General features: G+C 48.3%; 37 non-coding genes and 2 pseudogenes across 37 annotated transcripts; all 39 read left to right on the top strand.

Moving 5' to 3' along the window:
• Positions 1 to 280: 280 nt before the first annotated feature.
• Trnak-uuu lies at positions 281 to 353 on the top strand. The gene has a single exon. It is a non-coding gene; the product is annotated as a tRNA-Lys (tRNA).
• Positions 354 to 476: 123 nt separating this feature from the next.
• Trnas-cga lies at positions 477 to 558 on the top strand. The gene has a single exon. It is a non-coding gene; the product is annotated as a tRNA-Ser (tRNA).
• A 657-nt stretch (positions 559 to 1215) lies between these two features.
• Trnas-uga lies at positions 1216 to 1297 on the top strand. The gene has a single exon. It is a non-coding gene; the product is annotated as a tRNA-Ser (tRNA).
• Positions 1298 to 1887: 590 nt separating this feature from the next.
• Trnaf-gaa lies at positions 1888 to 1960 on the top strand. Its single transcript has one exon. It is a non-coding gene; the product is annotated as a tRNA-Phe (tRNA).
• Positions 1961 to 2497: 537 nt separating this feature from the next.
• Positions 2498 to 2570, top strand: Trnak-uuu. Its single transcript has one exon. It is a non-coding gene; the product is annotated as a tRNA-Lys (tRNA).
• Positions 2571 to 2693: 123 nt separating this feature from the next.
• Positions 2694 to 2775, top strand: Trnas-cga. The gene has a single exon. It is a non-coding gene; the product is annotated as a tRNA-Ser (tRNA).
• A 657-nt stretch (positions 2776 to 3432) lies between these two features.
• Positions 3433 to 3514, top strand: Trnas-uga. Its single transcript has one exon. It is a non-coding gene; the product is annotated as a tRNA-Ser (tRNA).
• Positions 3515 to 4104: 590 nt separating this feature from the next.
• Trnaf-gaa lies at positions 4105 to 4177 on the top strand. Its single transcript has one exon. It is a non-coding gene; the product is annotated as a tRNA-Phe (tRNA).
• Positions 4178 to 4714: 537 nt separating this feature from the next.
• Positions 4715 to 4787, top strand: Trnak-uuu. Its single transcript has one exon. It is a non-coding gene; the product is annotated as a tRNA-Lys (tRNA).
• A 123-nt stretch (positions 4788 to 4910) lies between these two features.
• Positions 4911 to 4992, top strand: Trnas-cga. Its single transcript has one exon. It is a non-coding gene; the product is annotated as a tRNA-Ser (tRNA).
• A 657-nt stretch (positions 4993 to 5649) lies between these two features.
• On the top strand, positions 5650 to 5731 carry Trnas-uga. Its single transcript has one exon. It is a non-coding gene; the product is annotated as a tRNA-Ser (tRNA).
• Positions 5732 to 6321: 590 nt separating this feature from the next.
• On the top strand, positions 6322 to 6394 carry Trnaf-gaa. The gene has a single exon. It is a non-coding gene; the product is annotated as a tRNA-Phe (tRNA).
• A 537-nt stretch (positions 6395 to 6931) lies between these two features.
• Positions 6932 to 7004, top strand: Trnak-uuu. The gene has a single exon. It is a non-coding gene; the product is annotated as a tRNA-Lys (tRNA).
• A 123-nt stretch (positions 7005 to 7127) lies between these two features.
• On the top strand, positions 7128 to 7209 carry Trnas-cga. The gene has a single exon. It is a non-coding gene; the product is annotated as a tRNA-Ser (tRNA).
• Positions 7210 to 7866: 657 nt separating this feature from the next.
• Positions 7867 to 7948, top strand: Trnas-uga. Its single transcript has one exon. It is a non-coding gene; the product is annotated as a tRNA-Ser (tRNA).
• Positions 7949 to 8538: 590 nt separating this feature from the next.
• On the top strand, positions 8539 to 8611 carry Trnaf-gaa. Its single transcript has one exon. It is a non-coding gene; the product is annotated as a tRNA-Phe (tRNA).
• A 537-nt stretch (positions 8612 to 9148) lies between these two features.
• Positions 9149 to 9221, top strand: Trnak-uuu. The gene has a single exon. It is a non-coding gene; the product is annotated as a tRNA-Lys (tRNA).
• Positions 9222 to 9344: 123 nt separating this feature from the next.
• Positions 9345 to 9426, top strand: Trnas-cga. The gene has a single exon. It is a non-coding gene; the product is annotated as a tRNA-Ser (tRNA).
• Positions 9427 to 10083: 657 nt separating this feature from the next.
• Trnas-uga lies at positions 10084 to 10165 on the top strand. The gene has a single exon. It is a non-coding gene; the product is annotated as a tRNA-Ser (tRNA).
• Positions 10166 to 10755: 590 nt separating this feature from the next.
• Trnaf-gaa lies at positions 10756 to 10828 on the top strand. The gene has a single exon. It is a non-coding gene; the product is annotated as a tRNA-Phe (tRNA).
• A 537-nt stretch (positions 10829 to 11365) lies between these two features.
• Trnak-uuu lies at positions 11366 to 11438 on the top strand. Its single transcript has one exon. It is a non-coding gene; the product is annotated as a tRNA-Lys (tRNA).
• Positions 11439 to 11561: 123 nt separating this feature from the next.
• Positions 11562 to 11643, top strand: Trnas-cga. Its single transcript has one exon. It is a non-coding gene; the product is annotated as a tRNA-Ser (tRNA).
• Positions 11644 to 12302: 659 nt separating this feature from the next.
• On the top strand, positions 12303 to 12384 carry Trnas-uga. The gene has a single exon. It is a non-coding gene; the product is annotated as a tRNA-Ser (tRNA).
• Positions 12385 to 12974: 590 nt separating this feature from the next.
• On the top strand, positions 12975 to 13048 carry Trnaf-gaa. The gene has a single exon. It is a non-coding gene; the product is annotated as a tRNA-Phe (tRNA).
• A 541-nt stretch (positions 13049 to 13589) lies between these two features.
• Positions 13590 to 13662, top strand: Trnak-uuu. The gene has a single exon. It is a non-coding gene; the product is annotated as a tRNA-Lys (tRNA).
• A 124-nt stretch (positions 13663 to 13786) lies between these two features.
• Positions 13787 to 13868, top strand: Trnas-cga. Its single transcript has one exon. It is a non-coding gene; the product is annotated as a tRNA-Ser (tRNA).
• Positions 13869 to 15138: 1270 nt separating this feature from the next.
• On the top strand, positions 15139 to 16536 carry LOC124732282 (annotated as a pseudogene).
• Positions 16537 to 17292: 756 nt separating this feature from the next.
• Trnaf-gaa lies at positions 17293 to 17364 on the top strand. Its single transcript has one exon. It is a non-coding gene; the product is annotated as a tRNA-Phe (tRNA).
• A 537-nt stretch (positions 17365 to 17901) lies between these two features.
• On the top strand, positions 17902 to 17975 carry Trnak-uuu. The gene has a single exon. It is a non-coding gene; the product is annotated as a tRNA-Lys (tRNA).
• Positions 17976 to 18098: 123 nt separating this feature from the next.
• Trnas-cga lies at positions 18099 to 18180 on the top strand. The gene has a single exon. It is a non-coding gene; the product is annotated as a tRNA-Ser (tRNA).
• A 663-nt stretch (positions 18181 to 18843) lies between these two features.
• Trnas-uga lies at positions 18844 to 18925 on the top strand. Its single transcript has one exon. It is a non-coding gene; the product is annotated as a tRNA-Ser (tRNA).
• Positions 18926 to 19518: 593 nt separating this feature from the next.
• On the top strand, positions 19519 to 19592 carry Trnaf-gaa. The gene has a single exon. It is a non-coding gene; the product is annotated as a tRNA-Phe (tRNA).
• Positions 19593 to 20130: 538 nt separating this feature from the next.
• On the top strand, positions 20131 to 20203 carry Trnak-uuu. Its single transcript has one exon. It is a non-coding gene; the product is annotated as a tRNA-Lys (tRNA).
• Positions 20204 to 20326: 123 nt separating this feature from the next.
• On the top strand, positions 20327 to 20410 carry Trnas-cga. Its single transcript has one exon. It is a non-coding gene; the product is annotated as a tRNA-Ser (tRNA).
• Positions 20411 to 21067: 657 nt separating this feature from the next.
• On the top strand, positions 21068 to 21150 carry Trnas-uga. The gene has a single exon. It is a non-coding gene; the product is annotated as a tRNA-Ser (tRNA).
• Positions 21151 to 21740: 590 nt separating this feature from the next.
• Trnaf-gaa lies at positions 21741 to 21813 on the top strand. The gene has a single exon. It is a non-coding gene; the product is annotated as a tRNA-Phe (tRNA).
• Positions 21814 to 22352: 539 nt separating this feature from the next.
• On the top strand, positions 22353 to 22425 carry Trnak-uuu. Its single transcript has one exon. It is a non-coding gene; the product is annotated as a tRNA-Lys (tRNA).
• A 123-nt stretch (positions 22426 to 22548) lies between these two features.
• Positions 22549 to 22630, top strand: Trnas-cga. The gene has a single exon. It is a non-coding gene; the product is annotated as a tRNA-Ser (tRNA).
• Positions 22631 to 23465: 835 nt separating this feature from the next.
• Positions 23466 to 25334, top strand: LOC124732283 (annotated as a pseudogene).
• The last annotated feature ends 110 nt before the right edge of the window (positions 25335 to 25444 follow it).

Raw genomic sequence — 25444 nt, 5'->3', positions numbered from 1 at the left:
TGCATTCGAAATGCTTGTGAATTTTCCAATTGCCCAGTGAGTGTCGACAAAACACGTAAATTCTCTGCTCCAACGTATGAGACGTAACAACTGGTGCAATTTGTTGTTGCATCATGTGCCAGCAGTCTTCGATAGTGTGTTACGAGCTTAGCGCGATAAGTTTGTAGACAGCATTTAGGCGACGTTTTATTAGTAACAGCCCCATACAGCGATTGCACAACAGTAAAGGACATGAGTCAATGTATAGTTGTGCATCGTGGGAGGTTTCACAGCGTCGTGTGCCCGGATAGCTCAGTCGGTAGAGCGTTAGGCGTTTAAGCTAAGGGTCCAGGGTTCAAGTCCCTGTCCAGGTGGAGATTTTAATACTTTGGTAGCGATTCGTCTGGTAGCGCTGGAAACGTTACGGAAAATAATGCAGCTACGCCGTTTTCTGACACCACAGTGCTTTAAACGGTAGCAGTTGCACCGCGCTAACGGCAGTCGTGGCCGAGTGGTTAAGGCGTCCGACTCGAAATCAGATTCCCTGTGGGAGCGTAGGTTCGAATCCTACCGGCTGCGTGCGATTTTGCGTAAAGAGGAGCAAACATTTTCGCACACATGTGACATGCGTGGGCGAATGCGGGTGCAAACCAGTGACGCCATTCTCAACAAGACGAAAATTTCCGTTTTAAGAATACTGAGTTTTCGCGACGACCGCTGCTTACTGTGGCTATCGGTTCACCTCACACTGACGCTGGTACTGCAGCACAGATGTGCTCGAAAGTGATGGAGAGAGCGAACATTTCAGATTCTTTTTAAGAATCGCAATTTCAATCATTCGAGTGCGGCAAAAGCAGTGGTGCAGCGTTTCTTTTCTTAAGATCTCGCAGCTGCTTGGAGGTATGTCCATCGTTTTAAGGCGCCAGAAAACTAGCGTCAGCGGTGCGTCAGTGGGAAGTCGGTGAAGTCGCCATTGGAGCCATAAGCCAGTAATTACGACATGCGAATCACTCGCACACCACGCAGCTGTACGATAATGCTCGTGCGTGGGCCCGCATAGCTGAGTCGGTAGAGCGTTAGGGTCCTGGGTTCAAGTCCCTGTCTGGGCAAAAATGACTACACTTTCGTAGCGGCTAATGGAAACCCTAGAGAAAAGAGTGAGGCCACGCCGTTTTGTGCCATCAGATTGCTTCTGAAGATGGCGGTTTCACTTGTCGGGAGTCGCTTCCGCCACCGGCAGTCGTGGCCGAGTGGTTAAGGCGTCTGACTTGAAATCAGATTCCCTCTGGGAGCGTAGGTTCGAGTCCTGCCGGCTGCGAAAATTTTCTCGCTCTCAAAAGGCGGACGTTCAGCTGCATCCTAGCAGTTGCGTCACTACTAAACACGTGGGTCACCAGCAATGTGCAGTGTTATTTGATCCAGGGCGCAGCGTTACAGTCGCGCCCAGAAGCCGCAGCTCATCTCCGCGTCTCACAGCCGTCCACCAGGTGTTAGTACAAGTGTCGCCTCACTGGGCAGTGCAGATGTGTCCATTTTAGCTTGCAGACGATGACGTGTAGCAATTTATGAGCTAACGCAGGTGGAATGTTTTACCGTGCGTATCTGCTAGATACTGCCTCTCATACGGTGGAGAGGCTCACTCCTTCTCGTGTCTCGTTCTCTGCACACGAGTTGCCCCTGGCATCGATATAGCACGGGTTTGCTAGCGTCAGCGAAGTCAATATTACACGAATCGAGTCGACATGTTTGCTTGTTACGATGACGGAAGCAGAAGAAATGTGTGTGGAACTTCACTGCATCGCCTGCTCGCCTTTCAGCGCCCCTGTGTCTTATCAGACGAAGGTGACTGTGAAACTGGCAACGAGGCAGACGTGAACGAACACATGCAAATGGCCGCCTTGAACGTCAGCCGAAATAGCTCAGTTGGGAGAGCGTTAGACTGAAGATCTAAAGGTCCCCGGTTCGATCCCGGGTTTCGGCAGGTATTCATTTTGATGCGACGCCAATGGAATTACTCTGCGTTTGTGATAATGCAACTACCGCTGACAACAAAAATGACTCTCTCCTGTAGCTGTTCTGGTTGCCTAGTGCATGCCGTAAGAGGAACTCACTAGACAACTAACTCCCTTAGAAGCAAAAGGATTAAAAATATCCTACCGACTGCATTCCTTTTTCTGTGTCAGGTGGTGAAGAACGTCTTCAACGGAACCGTGAAATGAGCGAAAACGTGGGAAACATTGCATTCGAAATGCTTGTGAATTTTCCAATTGCCCAGTGAGTGTCGACAAAACACGTAAATTCTCTGCTCCAACGTATGAGACGTAACAACTGGTGCAATTTGTTGTTGCATCATGTGCCAGCAGTCTTCGATAGTGTGTTACGAGCTTAGCGCGATAAGTTTGTAGACAGCATTTAGGCGACGTTTTATTAGTAACAGCCCCATACAGCGATTGCACAACAGTAAAGGACATGAGTCAATGTATAGTTGTGCATCGTGGGAGGTTTCACAGCGTCGTGTGCCCGGATAGCTCAGTCGGTAGAGCGTTAGGCGTTTAAGCTAAGGGTCCAGGGTTCAAGTCCCTGTCCAGGTGGAGATTTTAATACTTTGGTAGCGATTCGTCTGGTAGCGCTGGAAACGTTACGGAAAATAATGCAGCTACGCCGTTTTCTGACACCACAGTGCTTTAAACGGTAGCAGTTGCACCGCGCTAACGGCAGTCGTGGCCGAGTGGTTAAGGCGTCCGACTCGAAATCAGATTCCCTGTGGGAGCGTAGGTTCGAATCCTACCGGCTGCGTGCGATTTTGCGTAAAGAGGAGCAAACATTTTCGCACACATGTGACATGCGTGGGCGAATGCGGGTGCAAACCAGTGACGCCATTCTCAACAAGACGAAAATTTCCGTTTTAAGAATACTGAGTTTTCGCGACGACCGCTGCTTACTGTGGCTATCGGTTCACCTCACACTGACGCTGGTACTGCAGCACAGATGTGCTCGAAAGTGATGGAGAGAGCGAACATTTCAGATTCTTTTTAAGAATCGCAATTTCAATCATTCGAGTGCGGCAAAAGCAGTGGTGCAGCGTTTCTTTTCTTAAGATCTCGCAGCTGCTTGGAGGTATGTCCATCGTTTTAAGGCGCCAGAAAACTAGCGTCAGCGGTGCGTCAGTGGGAAGTCGGTGAAGTCGCCATTGGAGCCATAAGCCAGTAATTACGACATGCGAATCACTCGCACACCACGCAGCTGTACGATAATGCTCGTGCGTGGGCCCGCATAGCTGAGTCGGTAGAGCGTTAGGGTCCTGGGTTCAAGTCCCTGTCTGGGCAAAAATGACTACACTTTCGTAGCGGCTAATGGAAACCCTAGAGAAAAGAGTGAGGCCACGCCGTTTTGTGCCATCAGATTGCTTCTGAAGATGGCGGTTTCACTTGTCGGGAGTCGCTTCCGCCACCGGCAGTCGTGGCCGAGTGGTTAAGGCGTCTGACTTGAAATCAGATTCCCTCTGGGAGCGTAGGTTCGAGTCCTGCCGGCTGCGAAAATTTTCTCGCTCTCAAAAGGCGGACGTTCAGCTGCATCCTAGCAGTTGCGTCACTACTAAACACGTGGGTCACCAGCAATGTGCAGTGTTATTTGATCCAGGGCGCAGCGTTACAGTCGCGCCCAGAAGCCGCAGCTCATCTCCGCGTCTCACAGCCGTCCACCAGGTGTTAGTACAAGTGTCGCCTCACTGGGCAGTGCAGATGTGTCCATTTTAGCTTGCAGACGATGACGTGTAGCAATTTATGAGCTAACGCAGGTGGAATGTTTTACCGTGCGTATCTGCTAGATACTGCCTCTCATACGGTGGAGAGGCTCACTCCTTCTCGTGTCTCGTTCTCTGCACACGAGTTGCCCCTGGCATCGATATAGCACGGGTTTGCTAGCGTCAGCGAAGTCAATATTACACGAATCGAGTCGACATGTTTGCTTGTTACGATGACGGAAGCAGAAGAAATGTGTGTGGAACTTCACTGCATCGCCTGCTCGCCTTTCAGCGCCCCTGTGTCTTATCAGACGAAGGTGACTGTGAAACTGGCAACGAGGCAGACGTGAACGAACACATGCAAATGGCCGCCTTGAACGTCAGCCGAAATAGCTCAGTTGGGAGAGCGTTAGACTGAAGATCTAAAGGTCCCTGGTTCGATCCCGGGTTTCGGCAGGTATTCATTTTGATGCGACGCCAATGGAATTACTCTGCGTTTGTGATAATGCAACTACCGCTGACAACAAAAATGACTCTCTCCTGTAGCTGTTCTGGTTGCCTAGTGCATGCCGTAAGAGGAACTCACTAGACAACTAACTCCCTTAGAAGCAAAAGGATTAAAAATATCCTACCGACTGCATTCCTTTTTCTGTGTCAGGTGGTGAAGAACGTCTTCAACGGAACCGTGAAATGAGCGAAAACGTGGGAAACATTGCATTCGAAATGCTTGTGAATTTTCCAATTGCCCAGTGAGTGTCGACAAAACACGTAAATTCTCTGCTCCAACGTATGAGACGTAACAACTGGTGCAATTTGTTGTTGCATCATGTGCCAGCAGTCTTCGATAGTGTGTTACGAGCTTAGCGCGATAAGTTTGTAGACAGCATTTAGGCGACGTTTTATTAGTAACAGCCCCATACAGCGATTGCACAACAGTAAAGGACATGAGTCAATGTATAGTTGTGCATCGTGGGAGGTTTCACAGCGTCGTGTGCCCGGATAGCTCAGTCGGTAGAGCGTTAGGCGTTTAAGCTAAGGGTCCAGGGTTCAAGTCCCTGTCCAGGTGGAGATTTTAATACTTTGGTAGCGATTCGTCTGGTAGCGCTGGAAACGTTACGGAAAATAATGCAGCTACGCCGTTTTCTGACACCACAGTGCTTTAAACGGTAGCAGTTGCACCGCGCTAACGGCAGTCGTGGCCGAGTGGTTAAGGCGTCCGACTCGAAATCAGATTCCCTGTGGGAGCGTAGGTTCGAATCCTACCGGCTGCGTGCGATTTTGCGTAAAGAGGAGCAAACATTTTCGCACACATGTGACATGCGTGGGCGAATGCGGGTGCAAACCAGTGACGCCATTCTCAACAAGACGAAAATTTCCGTTTTAAGAATACTGAGTTTTCGCGACGACCGCTGCTTACTGTGGCTATCGGTTCACCTCACACTGACGCTGGTACTGCAGCACAGATGTGCTCGAAAGTGATGGAGAGAGCGAACATTTCAGATTCTTTTTAAGAATCGCAATTTCAATCATTCGAGTGCGGCAAAAGCAGTGGTGCAGCGTTTCTTTTCTTAAGATCTCGCAGCTGCTTGGAGGTATGTCCATCGTTCTAAGGCGCCAGAAAACTAGCGTCAGCGGTGCGTCAGTGGGAAGTCGGTGAAGTCGCCATTGGAGCCATAAGCCAGTAATTACGACATGCGAATCACTCGCACACCACGCAGCTGTACGATAATGCTCGTGCGTGGGCCCGCATAGCTGAGTCGGTAGAGCGTTAGGGTCCTGGGTTCAAGTCCCTGTCTGGGCAAAAATGACTACACTTTCGTAGCGGCTAATGGAAACCCTAGAGAAAAGAGTGAGGCCACGCCGTTTTGTGCCATCAGATTGCTTCTGAAGATGGCGGTTTCACTTGTCGGGAGTCGCTTCCGCCACCGGCAGTCGTGGCCGAGTGGTTAAGGCGTCTGACTTGAAATCAGATTCCCTCTGGGAGCGTAGGTTCGAGTCCTGCCGGCTGCGAAAATTTTCTCGCTCTCAAAAGGCGGACGTTCAGCTGCATCCTAGCAGTTGCGTCACTACTAAACACGTGGGTCACCAGCAATGTGCAGTGTTATTTGATCCAGGGCGCAGCGTTACAGTCGCGCCCAGAAGCCGCAGCTCATCTCCGCGTCTCACAGCCGTCCACCAGGTGTTAGTACAAGTGTCGCCTCACTGGGCAGTGCAGATGTGTCCATTTTAGCTTGCAGACGATGACGTGTAGCAATTTATGAGCTAACGCAGGTGGAATGTTTTACCGTGCGTATCTGCTAGATACTGCCTCTCATACGGTGGAGAGGCTCACTCCTTCTCGTGTCTCGTTCTCTGCACACGAGTTGCCCCTGGCATCGATATAGCACGGGTTTGCTAGCGTCAGCGAAGTCAATATTACACGAATCGAGTCGACATGTTTGCTTGTTACGATGACGGAAGCAGAAGAAATGTGTGTGGAACTTCACTGCATCGCCTGCTCGCCTTTCAGCGCCCCTGTGTCTTATCAGACGAAGGTGACTGTGAAACTGGCAACGAGGCAGACGTGAACGAACACATGCAAATGGCCGCCTTGAACGTCAGCCGAAATAGCTCAGTTGGGAGAGCGTTAGACTGAAGATCTAAAGGTCCCTGGTTCGATCCCGGGTTTCGGCAGGTATTCATTTTGATGCGACGCCAATGGAATTACTCTGCGTTTGTGATAATGCAACTACCGCTGACAACAAAAATGACTCTCTCCTGTAGCTGTTCTGGTTGCCTAGTGCATGCCGTAAGAGGAACTCACTAGACAACTAACTCCCTTAGAAGCAAAAGGATTAAAAATATCCTACCGACTGCATTCCTTTTTCTGTGTCAGGTGGTGAAGAACGTCTTCAACGGAACCGTGAAATGAGCGAAAACGTGGGAAACATTGCATTCGAAATGCTTGTGAATTTTCCAATTGCCCAGTGAGTGTCGACAAAACACGTAAATTCTCTGCTCCAACGTATGAGACGTAACAACTGGTGCAATTTGTTGTTGCATCATGTGCCAGCAGTCTTCGATAGTGTGTTACGAGCTTAGCGCGATAAGTTTGTAGACAGCATTTAGGCGACGTTTTATTAGTAACAGCCCCATACAGCGATTGCACAACAGTAAAGGACATGAGTCAATGTATAGTTGTGCATCGTGGGAGGTTTCACAGCGTCGTGTGCCCGGATAGCTCAGTCGGTAGAGCGTTAGGCGTTTAAGCTAAGGGTCCAGGGTTCAAGTCCCTGTCCAGGTGGAGATTTTAATACTTTGGTAGCGATTCGTCTGGTAGCGCTGGAAACGTTACGGAAAATAATGCAGCTACGCCGTTTTCTGACACCACAGTGCTTTAAACGGTAGCAGTTGCACCGCGCTAACGGCAGTCGTGGCCGAGTGGTTAAGGCGTCCGACTCGAAATCAGATTCCCTGTGGGAGCGTAGGTTCGAATCCTACCGGCTGCGTGCGATTTTGCGTAAAGAGGAGCAAACATTTTCGCACACATGTGACATGCGTGGGCGAATGCGGGTGCAAACCAGTGACGCCATTCTCAACAAGACGAAAATTTCCGTTTTAAGAATACTGAGTTTTCGCGACGACCGCTGCTTACTGTGGCTATCGGTTCACCTCACACTGACGCTGGTACTGCAGCACAGATGTGCTCGAAAGTGATGGAGAGAGCGAACATTTCAGATTCTTTTTAAGAATCGCAATTTCAATCATTCGAGTGCGGCAAAAGCAGTGGTGCAGCGTTTCTTTTCTTAAGATCTCGCAGCTGCTTGGAGGTATGTCCATCGTTTTAAGGCGCCAGAAAACTAGCGTCAGCGGTGCGTCAGTGGGAAGTCGGTGAAGTCGCCATTGGAGCCATAAGCCAGTAATTACGACATGCGAATCACTCGCACACCACGCAGCTGTACGATAATGCTCGTGCGTGGGCCCGCATAGCTGAGTCGGTAGAGCGTTAGGGTCCTGGGTTCAAGTCCCTGTCTGGGCAAAAATGACTACACTTTCGTAGCGGCTAATGGAAACCCTAGAGAAAAGAGTGAGGCCACGCCGTTTTGTGCCATCAGATTGCTTCTGAAGATGGCGGTTTCACTTGTCGGGAGTCGCTTCCGCCACCGGCAGTCGTGGCCGAGTGGTTAAGGCGTCTGACTTGAAATCAGATTCCCTCTGGGAGCGTAGGTTCGAGTCCTGCCGGCTGCGAAAATTTTCTCGCTCTCAAAAGGCGGACGTTCAGCTGCATCCTAGCAGTTGCGTCACTACTAAACACGTGGGTCACCAGCAATGTGCAGTGTTATTTGATCCAGGGCGCAGCGTTACAGTCGCGCCCAGAAGCCGCAGCTCATCTCCGCGTCTCACAGCCGTCCACCAGGTGTTAGTACAAGTGTCGCCTCACTGGGCAGTGCAGATGTGTCCATTTTAGCTTGCAGACGATGACGTGTAGCAATTTATGAGCTAACGCAGGTGGAATGTTTTACCGTGCGTATCTGCTAGATACTGCCTCTCATACGGTGGAGAGGCTCACTCCTTCTCGTGTCTCGTTCTCTGCACACGAGTTGCCCCTGGCATCGATATAGCACGGGTTTGCTAGCGTCAGCGAAGTCAATATTACACGAATCGAGTCGACATGTTTGCTTGTTACGATGACGGAAGCAGAAGAAATGTGTGTGGAACTTCACTGCATCGCCTGCTCGCCTTTCAGCGCCCCTGTGTCTTATCAGACGAAGGTGACTGTGAAACTGGCAACGAGGCAGACGTGAACGAACACATGCAAATGGCCGCCTTGAACGTCAGCCGAAATAGCTCAGTTGGGAGAGCGTTAGACTGAAGATCTAAAGGTCCCTGGTTCGATCCCGGGTTTCGGCAGGTATTCATTTTGATGCGACGCCAATGGAATTACTCTGCGTTTGTGATAATGCAACTACCGCTGACAACAAAAATGACTCTCTCCTGTAGCTGTTCTGGTTGCCTAGTGCATGCCGTAAGAGGAACTCACTAGACAACTAACTCCCTTAGAAGCAAAAGGATTAAAAATATCCTACCGACTGCATTCCTTTTTCTGTGTCAGGTGGTGAAGAACGTCTTCAACGGAACCGTGAAATGAGCGAAAACGTGGGAAACATTGCATTCGAAATGCTTGTGAATTTTCCAATTGCCCAGTGAGTGTCGACAAAACACGTAAATTCTCTGCTCCAACGTATGAGACGTAACAACTGGTGCAATTTGTTGTTGCATCATGTGCCAGCAGTCTTCGATAGTGTGTTACGAGCTTAGCGCGATAAGTTTGTAGACAGCATTTAGGCGACGTTTTATTAGTAACAGCCCCATACAGCGATTGCACAACAGTAAAGGACATGAGTCAATGTATAGTTGTGCATCGTGGGAGGTTTCACAGCGTCGTGTGCCCGGATAGCTCAGTCGGTAGAGCGTTAGGCGTTTAAGCTAAGGGTCCAGGGTTCAAGTCCCTGTCCAGGTGGAGATTTTAATACTTTGGTAGCGATTCGTCTGGTAGCGCTGGAAACGTTACGGAAAATAATGCAGCTACGCCGTTTTCTGACACCACAGTGCTTTAAACGGTAGCAGTTGCACCGCGCTAACGGCAGTCGTGGCCGAGTGGTTAAGGCGTCCGACTCGAAATCAGATTCCCTGTGGGAGCGTAGGTTCGAATCCTACCGGCTGCGTGCGATTTTGCGTAAAGAGGAGCAAACATTTTCGCACACATGTGACATGCGTGGGCGAATGCGGGTGCAAACCAGTGACGCCATTCTCAACAAGACGAAAATTTCCGTTTTAAGAATACTGAGTTTTCGCGACGACCGCTGCTTACTGTGGCTATCGGTTCACCTCACACTGACGCTGGTACTGCAGCACAGATGTGCTCGAAAGTGATGGAGAGAGCGAACATTTCAGATTCTTTTTAAGAATCGCAATTTCAATCATTCGAGTGCGGCAAAAGCAGTGGTGCAGCGTTTCTTTTCTTAAGATCTCGCAGCTGCTTGGAGGTATGTCCATCGTTTTAAGGCGCCAGAAAACTAGCGTCAGCGGTGCGTCAGTGGGAAGTCGGTGAAGTCGCCATTGGAGCCATAAGCCAGTAATTACGACATGCGAATCACTCGCACACCACGCAGCTGTACGATAATGCTCGTGCGTGGGCCCGCATAGCTGAGTCGGTAGAGCGTTAGGGTCCTGGGTTCAAGTCCCTGTCTGGGCAAAAATGACTACACTTTCGTAGCGGCTAATGGAAACCCTAGAGAAAAGAGTGAGGCCACGCCGTTTTGTGCCATCAGATTGCTTCTGAAGATGGCGGTTTCACTTGTCGGGAGTCGCTTCCGCCACCGGCAGTCGTGGCCGAGTGGTTAAGGCGTCTGACTTGAAATCAGATTCCCTCTGGGAGCGTAGGTTCGAGTCCTGCCGGCTGCGAAAATTTTCTCGCTCTCAAAAGGCGGACGTTCAGCTGCATCCTAGCAGTTGCGTCACTACTAAACACGTGGGTCACCAGCAATGTGCAGTGTTATTTGATCCAGGGCGCAGCGTTACAGTCGCGCCCAGAAGCCGCAGCTCATCTCCGCGTCTCACAGCCGTCCACCAGGTGTTAGTACAAGTGTCGCCTCACTGGGCAGTGCAGATGTGTCCATTTTAGCTTGCAGACGATGACGTGTAGCAATTTATGAGCTAACGCAGGTGGAATGTTTTACCGTGCGTATCTGCTAGATACTGCCTCTCATACGGTGGAGAGGCTCACTCCTTCTCGTGTCTCGTTCTCTGCACACGAGTTGCCCCTGGCATCGATATAGCACGGGTTTGCTAGCGTCAGCGAAGTCAATATTACACGAATCGAGTCGACATGTTTGCTTGTTACGATGACGGAAGCAGAAGAAATGTGTGTGGAACTTCACTGCATCGCCTGCTCGCCTTTCAGCGCCCCTGTGTCTTATCAGACGAAGGTGACTGTGAAACTGGCAACGAGGCAGACGTGAACGAACACATGCAAATGGCCGCCTTGAACGTCAGCCGAAATAGCTCAGTTGGGAGAGCGTTAGACTGAAGATCTAAAGGTCCCTGGTTCGATCCCGGGTTTCGGCAGGTATTCATTTTGATGCGACGCCAATGGAATTACTCTGCGTTTGTGATAATGCAACTACCGCTGACAACAAAAATGACTCTCTCCTGTAGCTGTTCTGGTTGCCTAGTGCATGCCGTAAGAGGAACTCACTAGACAACTAACTCCCTTAGAAGCAAAAGGATTAAAAATATCCTACCGACTGCATTCCTTTTTCTGTGTCAGGTGGTGAAGAACGTCTTCAACGGAACCGTGAAATGAGCGAAAACGTGGGAAACATTGCATTCGAAATGCTTGTGAATTTTCCAATTGCCCAGTGAGTGTCGACAAAACACGTAAATTCTCTGCTCCAACGTATGAGACGTAACAACTGGTGCAATTTGTTGTTGCATCATGTGCCAGCAGTCTTCGATAGTGTGTTACGAGCTTAGCGCGATAAGTTTGTAGACAGCATTTAGGCGACGTTTTATTAGTAACAGCCCCATACAGCGATTGCACAACAGTAAAGGACATGAGTCAATGTATAGTTGTGCATCGTGGGAGGTTTCACAGCGTCGTGTGCCCGGATAGCTCAGTCGGTAGAGCGTTAGGCGTTTAAGCTAAGGGTCCAGGGTTCAAGTCCCTGTCCAGGTGGAGATTTTAATACTTTGGTAGCGATTCGTCTGGTAGCGCTGGAAACGTTACGGAAAATAATGCAGCTACGCCGTTTTCTGACACCACAGTGCTTTAAACGGTAGCAGTTGCACCGCGCTAACGGCAGTCGTGGCCGAGTGGTTAAGGCGTCCGACTCGAAATCAGATTCCCTGTGGGAGCGTAGGTTCGAATCCTACCGGCTGCGTGCGATTTTGCGTAAAGAGGAGCAAACATTTTCGCACACATGTGACATGCGTGGGCGAATGCGGGTGCAAACCAGTGACGCCATTCTCAACAAGACGAAAATTTCCGTTTTAAGAATACTGAGTTTTCGCGACGACCGCTGCTTACTGTGGCTATCGGTTCACCTCACACTGACGCTGGTACTGCAGCACAGATGTGCTCGAAAGTGATGGAGAGAGCGAACATTTCAGATTCTTTTTAAGAATCGCAATTTCAATCATTCGAGTGCGGCAAAAGCAGTGGTGCAGCGTTTCTTTTCTTAAGATCTCGCAGCTGCTTGGAGGTATGTCCATCGTTTTAAGGCGCCAGAAAACTAGCGTCAGCGGTGCGTCAGTGGGAAGTCGGTGAAGTCGCCATTGGAGCCATAAGCCAGTAATTACGACATGCGAATCACTCGCACACCACGCAGCTGTACGATAATGCTCGTGCGTGGGCCCGCATAGCTGAGTCGGTAGAGCGTTAGGGTCCTGGGTTCAAGTCCCCTGTCTGGGCAAAAATGACTACACTTTCGTAGCGGCTAATGGAAACCCTAGAGAAAAGAGTGAGGCCACGCCGTTTTTGTGCCATCAGATTGCTTCTGAAGATGGCGGTTTCACTTGTCGGGAGTCGCTTCCGCCACCGGCAGTCGTGGCCGAGTGGTTAAGGCGTCTGACTTGAAATCAGATTCCCTCTGGGAGCGTAGGTTCGAGTCCTGCCGGCTGCGAAAATTTTCTCGCTCTCAAAAGGCGGACGTTCAGCTGCATCCTAGCAGTTGCGTCACTACTAAACACGTGGGTCACCAGCAATGTGCAGTGTTATTTGATCCAGGGGCGCAGCGTTACAGTCGCGCCCAGAAGCCGCAGCTCATCTCCGCGTCTCACAGCCCGTCCACCAGGTGTTAGTACAAGTGTCGCCTCACTGGGCAGTGCAGATGTGTCCATTTTAGCTTGCAGACGATGACGTGTAGCAATTTATGAGCTAACGCAGGTGGAATGTTTTACCGTGCGTATCTGCTAGATACTGCCTCTCATACGGTGGAGAGGCTCACTCCTTCTCGTGTCTCGTTCTCTGCACACGAGTTGCCCTGGCATCGATATAGCACGGTTTGCTAGCGTCAGCGAAGTCAATATTACACGAATCGAGTCGACATGTTTGCTTGTTACGATGACGGAAGCAGAAGAAATGTGTGTGGAACTTCACTGCATCGCCTGCTCGCCTTTCAGCGCCCCTGTGTCTTATCAGACGAAGGTGACTGTGAAACTGGCAACGAGGCAGACGTGAACGAACACATGCAAATGGCCGCCTTGAACGTCAGCCGAAATAGCTCAGTTGGGAGAGCGTTTAGACTGAAGATCTAAAGGTCCCTGGTTCGATCCCGGGTTTCGGCAGGTATTCATTTTGATGCGACGCCAATGGAATTACTCTGCGTTTGTGATAATGCAACTACCGCTGACAACAAAAATGACTCTCTCCTGTAGCTGTTCTGGTTGCCTAGTGCATGCCGTAAGAGGAACTCACTAGACAACTAACTCCCTTAGAAGCAAAAGGATTAAAAAATATCCTACCGACTGCATTCCTTTTTCTGTGTCAGGTGGTGAAGAACGTCTTCAACGGAAACCGTGAAATGAGCGAAAACGTGGGAAACATTGCATTCGAAATGCTTGTGAATTTTCCAATTGCCCAGTGAGTGTCGACAAAAACACGTAAATTCTCTGCTCCAACGTATGAGGACGTAACAACTGGTGCAATTTGTTGTTGCATCATGTGCCAGCAGTCTTCGATAGTGTGTTACGAGCTTAGCGCGATAAGTTTGTAGACAGCATTTAGGCGACGTTTTATTAGTAACAGCCCCATACAGCGATTGCACAACAGTAAAGGACATGAGTCAATGTATAGTTGTGCATCGTGGGAGGTTTCACAGCGTCGTGTGCCCGGATAGCTCAGTCGGTAGAGCGTTAGGCGTTTAAGCTAAGGGTCCAGGGTTCAAGTCCCTGTCCAGGTGGAGATTTTAATACTTTGGTAGCGATTCGTCTGGTAGCGCTGGAAACGTTACGGAAAATAATGCAGCTACGCCGTTTTCTGACACCCACAGTGCTTTAAACGGTAGCAGTTGCACCGCGCTAACGGCAGTCGTGGCCGAGTGGTTAAGGCGTCCGACTCGAAATCAGATTCCCTGTGGGAGCGTAGGTTCGAATCCTACCGGCTGCGTGCGATTTTGCGTAAAGAGGAGCAAAACATTTTCGCACACATGTGACATGCGTGGGCGAATGCGGGTGCAAACCAGTGACGCCATTCTCAACAAGACGGAAAATTTCCGTTTTAAGAATACTGAGTTTTCGCGACGACCGCTGCTTACTGTGGCTATCGGTTCACCTCACACTGACGCTGGTACTGCAGCACAGATGTGCTCGAAAGTGATGGAAGAGAGCGAACATTTCAGATTCTTTTTAAGAATCGCAATTTCAATCATTCAGAGTGCGGCAAAAGCAGTGGTGCAGCGTTTCTTTTCTTAAGATCTCGCAGCTGCTTGGAGGTATGTCCATCGTTCTAACGAGCGCCAGAAAACTAGCGTCAGCGGTGCGTCAGTGGGAAGTCGGTGAAGTCGCCATTGGAGCCATAAGCCAGTAATTACGACATGCGAATCACTCGCACACCACGCAGCTGTACGATAATGCTCGTGCGTGGGCCCGCATAGCTGAGTCGGTAGGAGCGTTAGGGTCCTGGGTTCAAGTCCCCTGTCTGGGCAAAAATGACTACACTTTCGTAGCGGCTAATGGAAACCCTAGAGAAAAGAGTGAGGCCACGCCGTTTTGTGCCATCAGATTGCTTCTGAAGATGGCGTTTTCACTTGTCGGGAGTCGCTTCCGCCACCCGGCAGTCGTGGCCGAGTGGTTGCGGGTGGACTAAGATGTATTTGAATTAGAGGAAGTAAAACAAAGCACTCCTCTTAAATGACTGCGGAAAATCTCCATTCTTACCAAGGAAAGTAATTGCATTATATAAAAAAAAAGAATTTTTAAGAGGAAGGAATGGAACGGCACGTTGCAGTGAAAATGAAAAACTTTCAGGTACCGTGTGTTAACAGCAATATACTATACATGACAGACTGGTGAAGAGCTGTTTCTTGGCAAGAGAGCAGTGCTGAATTTCTTTTACCAAACATTTTAACATTGTTCCAGGTTTACAAAGCAACATGACAAAATGCTGCGGAGTGCCCTACACTGTCTTGTTCAGTTACGCTGGAATGGCTGAATTCACAGAATTGTGTTGTGAGAAAATCTGCTCTTAAGAATGTCATTTTAAGGCTCATCAGAAATGAGTTCAGGGAAATATTTCTTGAAATCCTGACAGAAAAAGGAACTTCTGTTAACAACAGGTTCCAATTGAAAGGGATAACAGTTCACAAAAAATTTATGGCAGAAGGGAAAGCATCGATAAATTTTCAACTTCAAAAATTAATTTTATTGATTTCAATGCACCACCGGTAAACCTTCTGACGTTCCTGAAGACCGTATTTATAAAATTAAGTGCAGATACTGCTTCTACCAAGGTTCCCATTAAATCTAGGTTACTGTCTGCAAAAGATAAAATAATGCAAGAAATAAGTCCAGTTACTCTGCAAGAGGTAAATAAAGCAAAGGCAAAAGTAAGCTTACCGAATACTGTAACTACACCACCAACTGGGAAGAAGAGGCCATTGCAAACAATGCAAGTAATGGGCACCAAGAAAATTCGGATAGCCTCAGGTCTAGACCCCTGTCCTTTAACAGATGAGCAAAAGCAGGTGTTAGAAGCAGCTCTTAAGGGCCAAAACATATTTTTTTACAGGTAGTGCTGGTACTGGTAAGTCCTACCTACTTCAGCGAATTCTAGGAGCATTACCTCCAGATGTTACAGTAGCCACAGCTAGCACAGGTGTGGCAGCCTGTCAGATAGGTGGTGTAACATTGCACTCATTTGCAGGGAATAGGAAGTGGTCAGGCTTCCAAAGAACGCTGTATTGAATTGGCTACTCGCCCACAGGTTCAGCAGATGTGGAGAAATGTCGTCATCTAATAATAGATGAAATTTCTATGGTTGAAGGAGAATTTTTTGAGAAACTGGACTATGTTGCCCGAATAGTGAGGAACAATGAGAGACCATTTGGAGGAATACAGCTTATCCTGTGTGGTGACTTTCTTCAGCTTCCACCAGTTTGTCGTGATGCAAAAACCTGGTCAAGCAAAAATTTGTTTCCAGAGTGCTGTCTGGGACCAGGTTATACATACAAGCTTTGAACTTAATAAAGTGCATCGCCAGGCAGATCCAGAATTCATTAAAATTTTGCAAAATGTACGGATCGGCAGGATCACTCAGAAATTTCGGATAAGTTAATATCTACGTCCGAAACATAAGATTGAAGTGGAAGGAATACTTGCAACAAGATTGTGCAGCCATATGCAAGATGCAGATTTGATCAACCGTACTAAAATGGGAGAGTTGCCAGGGATGCCAGCTATTCGTTTCTGTTCCAGAAAAGAGTATGTTATTCGTCCAGATCGCTGGGTTGTGAAAGCTGCTGGAGGTACAATACTTACAAGAAAGCAGCTACCACTTAGACTTGCATGGGCTTTCTCAATTCATAAATCACAGGGCTTATCACTGGACTGTGTGGAAATGTCTCTATCACGTGTGTTTGAGGCAGGTCAGGCATATGTTGCTCTGTCCCAGAGCAAAGAATTTTTGATACATTGAGGGTTCTTGACTTTGATCCTAAACAGGTCTGGGCAAATCCAGAAGTTTTGGCCTTTTATAGGAATTTCGGCGAACTCTACATGCCATGGAAATTGTTCCTTTAGGCAAAAAAGCCAGAAAAACATTACTAAAAGTAAATTAGTTTCATTAATTTTGGTTTCATTTTGACACTGTACTTTGGTGCAATTCTAAATAAAATTTTCAGATTTTTTTTAAAAAAAAAAAAAAAAAAAAAAGTGGTTAAGGCGTCTGACTTGAAATCAGATTCCCCTCTGGGAGCGTAGGTTCGGAGTCCTGCCGCTGCGAAAATTTTCTCGCTCTCAAAAGGCGGACGTTCAGCTGCATCCTAGCAGTTGCGTCACTACTAAACACGTGGGTCACCAGCAATGTGCAGTGTTATTTGATCCAGGGCGCAGCGTTACAGTCGCGCCCAGAAGCCGCAGCTCATCTCCGCGTCTCACAGCCGTCCACCAGGTGTTAGTACAAGTGTCGCCTCACTGGGCAGTGCAGATGTGTCCATTTTAGCTTGCAGACGATGACGTGTAGCAATTTATGAGCTAACGCAGGTGGAATGTTTTTACCGTGCGTATCTGCTAGATACTGCCTCTCATACGGTGGAGAGGCTCACTCCTTCTCGTGTCTCGTTCTCTGCACACGAGTTGCCCCTGGCATCGATATAGCACGGGTTTGCTAGCGTCAGCGGAAGTCAATATTACACGAATCGAGTCGACATGTTTGCTTGTTACGATGACGGAAGCAGAAGAAATGTGTGTGGAACTTCACTGCATCGCCTGCTCGCCTTTCAGCGCCCCTGTGTCTTATCAGACGAAGGTGACTGTGAAACTGGCAACGAGGGCAGACGTGAACGAACACATGCAAATGGCCGCCTTGAACGTCAGCCGAAATAGCTCAGTTGGGAGAGCGTTAGACTGAAGATCTAAAGGTCCCTGTTCGATCCCGGGTTTCGGCAGGTATTCATTTTGATGCGACGCCAATGGAATTACTCTGCGTTTGTGATAATGCAACTACCGCTGACAACAAAAATGACTCTCTCCTGTAGCTGTTCTGGTTGCCTAGTGCATGCCGTAAGAGGAACTCACTAGACAACTAACTCCCTTAGAAGCAAAAGGATTAAAAATATCCTACCGACTGCATTCCTTTTTCTGTGTCAGGTGGTGAAGAACGTCTTCAACGGAACCGTGAAATGAGCGAAAACGTGGGAAACATTGCATTCGAAATGCTTGTGAATTTTCCAATTGCCCAGTGAGTGTCGACAAAACACGTAAATTCTCTGCTCCAACGTATGAGACGTAACAACTGGTGCAATTTGTTGTTGCATCATGTGCCAGCAGTCTTCGATAGTGTGTTACGAGCTTAGCGCGATAAGTTTGTAGACAGCATTTAGGCGACGTTTTATTAGTAACAGCCCCATACAGCGATTGCACAACAGTAAAGGACATGAGTCAATGTATAGTTGTGCATCGTGGGAGGTTTCACAGCGTCGTGTGCCCGGATAGCTCAGTCGGTAGAGCGTTAGGCGTTTAAGCTAAGGGTCCAGGGGTTCAAGTCCCTGTCCAGGTGGAGATTTTAATACTTTGGTAGCGATTCGTCTGGTAGCGCTGGAAACGTTACGGAAAATAATGCAGCTACGCCGTTTTCTGACACCACAGTGCTTTAAACGGTAGCAGTTGCACCGCGCTAACGGCAGTCGTGGCCGAGTGGTTAAGGCGTCCGACTCGAAATCAGATTCCCTGTGGGAGCGTAGGTTCGAATCCTACCGGCTGCGTGCGATTTTTGCGTAAAGAGGAGCAAAACATTTTCGCACACATGTGACATGCGTGGGCGAATGCGGGTGCAAACCAGTGACGCCATTCTCAAACAAGACGAAAATTTCCGTTTTAAGAATACTGAGTTTTCGCGACGACCGCTGCTTACTGTGGCTATCGGTTCACCTCACACTGACGCTGGTACTGCAGCACAGATGTGCTCGAAAGTGATGGAGAGAGCGAACATTTCAGATTCTTTTTAAGAATCGCAATTTCAATCATTCGAGTGCGGCAAAAGCAGTGGTGCAGCGTTTCTTTTCTTAAGATCTCGCAGCTGCTTGGAGGTATGTCCATCGTTTTAAGGGCGCCAGAAAACTAGCGTCAGCGGTGCGTCAGTGGGAAGTCGGTGAAGTCGCCATTTGGAGCCATAAGCCAGTAATTACGACATGCGAATCACTCGCACACCACGCAGCTGTACGATAATGCTCGTGGCGTGGGCCCGCATAGCTGAGTCGGTAGAGCGTTAGGGTCCTGGGTTCAAGTCCCTGTCTGGGCAAAAATGACTACACTTTCGTAGCGGCTAATGGAAACCCTAGAGAAAAGAGTGAGGCCACGCCCGTTTTGTGCCATCAGATTGCTTCTGAAGATGGCGGTTTCACTTGTCGGAGTCGCTTCCGCCACCGGCAGTCCGTGGCCGAGTGGTTAAGGCGTCTGACTTGAAATCAGATTCCTCTGGGAGCGTAGGTTCGAGTCCTGCCGGCTGCGAAAATTTTCTCGCTCTCAAAAGGCGGACGTTCAGCTGCATCCTAGCAGTTGCGTCACTACTAAACACGTGGGTCACCAGCAATGTGCAGTGTTATTTGATCCAGGGCGCAGCGTTACAGTCGCGCCCAGAAGCCGCAGCTCATCTCCGCGTCTCACAGCCGTCCACCAGGTGTTAGTACAAGTGTCGCCTCACTGGGCAGTGCAGATGTGTCCATTTTAGCTTGCAGACGATGACGTGTAGCAATTTATGAGCTAACGCAGGTGGAATGTTTTACCGTGCGTATCTGCTAGATACTGCCTCTCATACGGTGGAGAGGCTCACTCCTTCTCGTGTCTCGTTCTCTGCACACGAGTTGCCCCCCTGGCATCGATATAGCACGGGTTTGCTAGCGTCAGCGAAGTCAATATTACACGAATCGAGTCGACATGTTTGCTTGTTACGATGACGGAAGCAGAAGAAATGTGTGTGGAACTTCACTGCATCGCCTGCTCGCCTTTCAGCGCCCCCTGTGTCTTATCAGACGAAGGTGACTGTGAAACTGGCAAACGAGGCAGACGTGAACGAACACATGCAAATGGCCGCTTGAACGTCAGCCGAAATAGCTCAGTTGGGAGAGCGTTAGACTGAAGATCTAAAGGTCCCCTGGTTCGATCCCGGGTTTCGGCAGGTATTCATTTTGATGCGACGCCAATGGAATTACTCTGCGTTTGTGATAATGCAAACTACCGCTGACAACAAAAATGACTCTCTCCTGTAGCTGTTCTGGTTGCCTAGTGCATGCCGTAAGAGGAACTCACTAGACAACTAACTCCCTTAGAAGCAAAAGGATTAAAAATATCCTACCGACTGCATTCCTTTTTCTGTGTCAGGTGGTGAAGAACGTCTTCAACGGAACCGTGAAATGAGCGAAAACGTGGGAAACATTGCATTCGAAATGCTTGTGAATTTTCCAATTGCCCAGTGAGTGTCGACAAAACACGTAAATTCTCTGCTCCAACGTATGAGACGTAACAACTGGTGCAATTTGTTGTTGCATCATGTGCCAGCAGTCTTCGATAGTGTGTTACGAGCTTAGCGCGATAAGTTTGTAGACAGCATTTAGGCGACGTTTTATTAGTAACAGCCCCATACAGCGATTGCACAACAGTAAAGGACATGAGTCAATGTATAGTTGTGCATCGTGGGAGGTTTCACAGCGTCGTGTGCCCGGATAGCTCAGTCGGTAGAGCGTTAGGCGTTTAAGCTAAGGGTCCAGGGTTCAAGTCCCTGTCCAGGTGGAGATTTTAATACTTTGGTAGCGATTCGTCTGGTAGCGCTGGAAACGTTACGGAAATAATGCAGCTACGCCGTTTTCCTGACACCACAGTGCTTTAAACGGTAGCAGTTGCACCGCGCTAACGGCAGTCGTGGCCGAGTGGTTAAGGGCGTCCGACTCGAAATCAGATTCCCCTGTGGGAGCGTAGGTTCGAATCCTACCGGCTGCGTGCGATTTTGCGTAAAGAGGAGCAAACATTTTCGCACACATGTGACATGCGTGGGGCGAATGCGGGTGCAAACCAGTGACGCCATTCTCAACAAGACGAAAATTTCCGTTTTAAGAATACTGAGTTTTCGCGACGACCGCTGCTTACTGTGGCTATCGGTTCACCTCACACTGACGCTGGTACTTGCAGCACAGATGTGCTCGAAAGTGATGGAGAGAGCGAACATTTCAGATTCTTTTTAAGAATCGCAATTTCAATCATTCGAGTGCGGCAAAAGCAGTGGTGCAGCGTTTCTTTTCTTAAGATCTCGCAGCTGCTTGGAGGTATGTCCATCGTTTTAAGGCGCCAGAAAACTAGCGTCAGCGGTGCGTCAGTGGGAAGTCGGTGAAGTCGCCATTGGAGCATAAGCCAGTAATTACGACATGCGAATCACTCGCACACCACGCAGCTGTACGATAATGCTCGTGCGTGGGCCCGCATAGCTGAGTCGGTAGAGCGTTAGGGTCCTGGGTTCAAGTCCCTGTCTGGGCAAAAATGACTACACTTTCGTAGCGGCTAATGAAACCCTAGAGAAAAGAGTGAGGCCACGCCGTTTTGTGCCATCAGATTGCTTCTGAAGATGGCGGTTTCACTTGTCGGGAGTCGCTTCCGCCACCGGCAGTCGTGGCCGAGTGGTTAAGGCGTCTGACTTGAAATCAGATTCCCTCTTGGGAGCGTAGGTTCGAGTCCTGCCGGCTGCGAAAATTTTCTCGCTCTCAAAAGGCGGACGTTCAGCTGCATCCTAGCAGTTGCGTCACTACTAAACACGTGGGTCACCAGCAATGTGCAGTGTTATTTGATCCAGGGCGCAGCGTTACAGTCGCGCCCAGAAGCCGCAGCTCCATCTCCGCGTCTCACAGCCGTCCACCAGGTGTTAGTACAAGTGTCGCCTCACTGGGCAGTGCAGATGTGTCCATTTTAGCTTGCAGACGATGACGTGTAGCAATTTATGAGCTAACGCAGGTGGAATGTTTTACCGTGCGTATCTGCTAGATACTGCCTCTCATACGGTGGAGAGGCTCACTCCTTCTCGTGTCTCGTTCTCTGCACACGAGTTGCCCCTGGCATCGATATAGCACGGTTTGCTAGCGTCAGCGAAGTCAATATTACACGAATCGAGTCGACATGTTTGCTTGTTACGATGACGGAAGCAGAAGAAATGTGTGTGGAACTTCACTGCATCGCCTGCTCGCCTTTCAGCGCCCCTGTGTCTTATCAGACGAAGGTGACTGTGAAACTGGCAACGAGGCAGACGTGAACGAACACATGCAAATGGCCGCCTTGAACGTCAGCCGAAATAGCTCAGTTGGGAGAGCGTTAGACTGAAGATCTAAAGGTCCCTGGTTCGATCCCGGGTTTCGGCAGGTATTCATTTTGATGCGACGCCAATGGAATTACTCTGCGTTTGTGATAATGCAACTACCGCTGACAACAAAAATGACTCTCTCCTGTAGCTGTTTCTGGTTGCCTAGTGCATGCCGTAAGAGGAACTCACTAGACAACTAACTCCCTTAGAAGCAAAAGGATTAAAAATATCCTACCGACTGCATTCCTTTTTCTGTGTCAGGTGGTGAAGAACGTCTTCAACGGAACCGTGAAATGAGCGAAAACGTGGGAAACATTGCATTCGAAATGCTTGTGAATTTTCCAATTGCCCAGTGAGTGTCGACAAAACACGTAAATTCTCTGCTCCAACGTATGAGACGTAACAACTGGTGCAATTTGTTGTTGCATCATGTGCCAGCAGTCTTCGATAGTGTGTTACGAGCTTAGCGCGATAAGTTTGTAGACAGCATTTAGGCGACGTTTTATTAGTAACAGCCCCATACAGCGATTGCACAACAGTAAAGGACATGAGTCAATGTATAGTTGTGCATCGTGGGGAGGTTTCACAGCGTCGTGTGCCCGGATAGCTCAGTCGGTAGAGCGTTAGGCGTTTAAGCTAAGGGTCCAGGGTTCAAGTCCCTGTCCAGGTGGAGATTTTAATACTTTGGTAGCGATTCGTCTGGTAGCGCTGGAAACGTTACGGAAAATAATGCAGCTACGCCGTTTTCTGACACCACAGTGCTTTAAACGGTAGCAGTTGCACCGCGCTAACGGCAGTCGTGGCCGAGTGGTTAAGGCGTCCGACTCGAAATCAGATTCCCTGTGGGAGCGTAGGTTCGAATCCTACCGGCTGCGTGCGATTTTTGCGTAAAGAGGAGCAAACATTTTCGCACACATGTGACATGGCGTGGGGCGAATGCGGGTGCAAACCAGTGACGCCATTCTCAACAAGACGAAAATTTCCGTTTTAAGAATACTGAGTTTTCGCGACGACCGCTGCTTACTGTGGCTATCGGTTTCACCTCACACTGACGCTGGTACTGCAGCACAGATGTGCTCGAAAGTGATGGAGAGAGCGAACATTTCAGATTCTTTTTAAGAATCGCAATTTCAATCATTCGAGTGCGGCAAAAGCAGTGGTGCAGCGTTTCTTCTTTTCTTAAGATCTCGCAGCTGCTTGGAGGTATGTCCATCGTTCTAAGGCGCCAGAAAACTAGCGTCAGCGGTGCGTCAGTGGAAGTCGGTGAAGTCGCCATTGGAGCCATAAGCCAGTAATTACGACATGCGAATCACTCGCACACCACGCAGCTGTACGATAATGCTCGTGCGTGGGGCCCGCATAGCTGAGTCGGTAGAGCGTTAGGGTCCTGGGGTTCAAGTCCCTGTCTGGGCAAAAATGACTACACTTTCGTAGCGGCTAATGGAAACCCTAGAGAAAAGAGTGAGGCCACGCCGTTTTGTGCCATCAGATTGCTTCTGAAGATGGCGTTTTCACTTGTCGGGAGTCGCTTCCGCCACCGGCAGTCGTGGCCGAGTGGTTGCGGGTGGACTAAGATGTATTTGAATTAGAGGAAGTAAAACAAAGCACTCCTCTTAAATGACTGCGGAAAATCTCCATTCTTACCAAGGAAAGTAATTGCATTATATAAAAAAAAAGAATTTTTAAGAGGAAGGAATGGAACTGGCACGTTGCAGTGAAAATGAAAAACTTTCAGGTACCGTGTGTTACAGCAATATACTATACATGACAGACTGGTGAAGAGCTGTTTCTTGGCAAGAGAGCAGTGCTGAATTTCTTTTACCAAACATTTTAACATTGTTCCAGGTTTACAAAGCAACATGACAAATGCTGCGGAGTGCCCTACACTGTCTTGTTCAGTTACGCTGGAATGGCTGAATTCACAGAATTGTGTTGTGAGAAAATCTGCTCTTAAGAATGTCATTTTAAGGCTCATCAGAAATGAGTTCAGGGAAATATTTCTTGAAATCCTGACAGAAAAAGGAACTTCTGTTAACAACAGGTTCCAATTGAAAGGGATAACAGTTCACAAAAAATTTATGGCAGAAGGGAAAGCATCGATAAATTTTCAACTTCAAAAATTAATTTTATTGATTTCAAATGCACCACCGTAAACCTTCTGACGTTCCTGAAGACCGTATTTATAAAATTAAGTGCAGATACTGCTTCTACCAAGGTTCCCATTAAATCTAGGTTACTGTCTGCAAAAGATAAAATAATGCAAGAAATAAGTCCAGTTACTCTGCAAGAGGTAAATAAAGCAAAGGCAAAAGTAAGCTTACCGAATACTGTAACTACACCACCAACTGGGAAGAAGAGGCCATTGCAAACAATGCAAGTAATGGGCACCAAGAAAATTCGGATAGCCCTCAGGTCTAGACCCCTGTCCCTTTAACAGATGAGCAAAAGCAGGTGTTAGAAGCAGCTCTTAAGGGCCAAAACATATTTTTTACAGGTAGTGCTGGTACTGGTAAGTCCTACCTACTTCAGCGAATTCTAGGAGCATTACCTCCAGATGTTACAGTAGCCACAGCTAGCACAGGTGTGGCAGCCTGTCAGATAGGTGGTGTAACATTGCACTCATTTGCAGGAATAGGAAGTGGTCAGGCTTCCAAAGAACGCTGTATTGAATTGGCTACTCGCCCACAGGTTCAGCAGATGTGGAGAAAATGTCGTCATCTAATAATAGATGAAATTTCTATGGTTGAAGGAGAATTTTTTGAGAAACTGGACTATGTTGCCCGAATAGTGAGGAACAATGAGAGACCATTTGGAGGAATACAGCTTATCCTGTGTGGTGGACTTTCTTCAGCTTCCACCAGTTTGTCGTGATGCAAAACCTGGTTCAAGCAAAAATTTGTTTCCAGAGTGCTGTCTGGGGACCAGGTTATACATACAAGCTTTGAACTTAATAAAGTGCATCGCCAGGCAGATCCAGAATTCATTAAAATTTTGCAAAATGTACGGATCGGCAGGATCACTCCAGAAATTTCGGATAAGTTAATATCTACGTCGAAACATAAGATTGAAGTGGAAGGAATACTTGCAACAAGATTGTGCAGCCATATGCAAGATGCAGATTTGATCAACCGTACTAAAATGGGAGAGTTGCCAGGGATGCCAGCTATTCGTTTCTGTTCCAGAAAAGAGTATGTTATTCGTCCAGATCGCTGGGTTGTGAAAGCTGCTGGAGGTACAATACTTACAAGAAAGCAGCTACCACTTAGACTTGCATGGGCTTTCTCAATTCATAAATCACAGGGCTTATCACTGGACTGTGTGGAAATGTCTCTATCACGTGTGTTTGAGGCAGGTCAGGCATATGTTGCTCTGTCCAGAGCAAAGAATTTTGATACATTGAGGGTTCTTGGACTTTGATCCTAAACAGGTCTGGGCAAATCCAGAAGTTTTGGCCTTTTATAGGAAATTTCGGCGAACTCTACATGCCATGGAAATTGTTCCTTTAGGCAAAAAAGCCAGAAAACATTACTAAAAGTAAATTAGTTTCATTAATTTTGTTTCATTTTGACACTGTACTTTGGTGCAATTCTAAATAAAATTTTCAGATTTTTTAAAAAAAAAAAAAAAAAAAAAAAAAGTGGTTAAGGCGTCTGACTTGAAATCAGATTCCTCTGGGAGCGTAGGTTCGA

The sequence above is a fragment of the Schistocerca piceifrons genome, unplaced genomic scaffold (assembly GCF_021461385.2).
Source record: "Schistocerca piceifrons isolate TAMUIC-IGC-003096 unplaced genomic scaffold, iqSchPice1.1 HiC_scaffold_1336, whole genome shotgun sequence".
NCBI classification, from domain to species: Eukaryota; Metazoa; Arthropoda; class Insecta; order Orthoptera; family Acrididae; genus Schistocerca; species Schistocerca piceifrons.
This window is presented reverse-complemented; position numbering and strand designations above follow the sequence as displayed.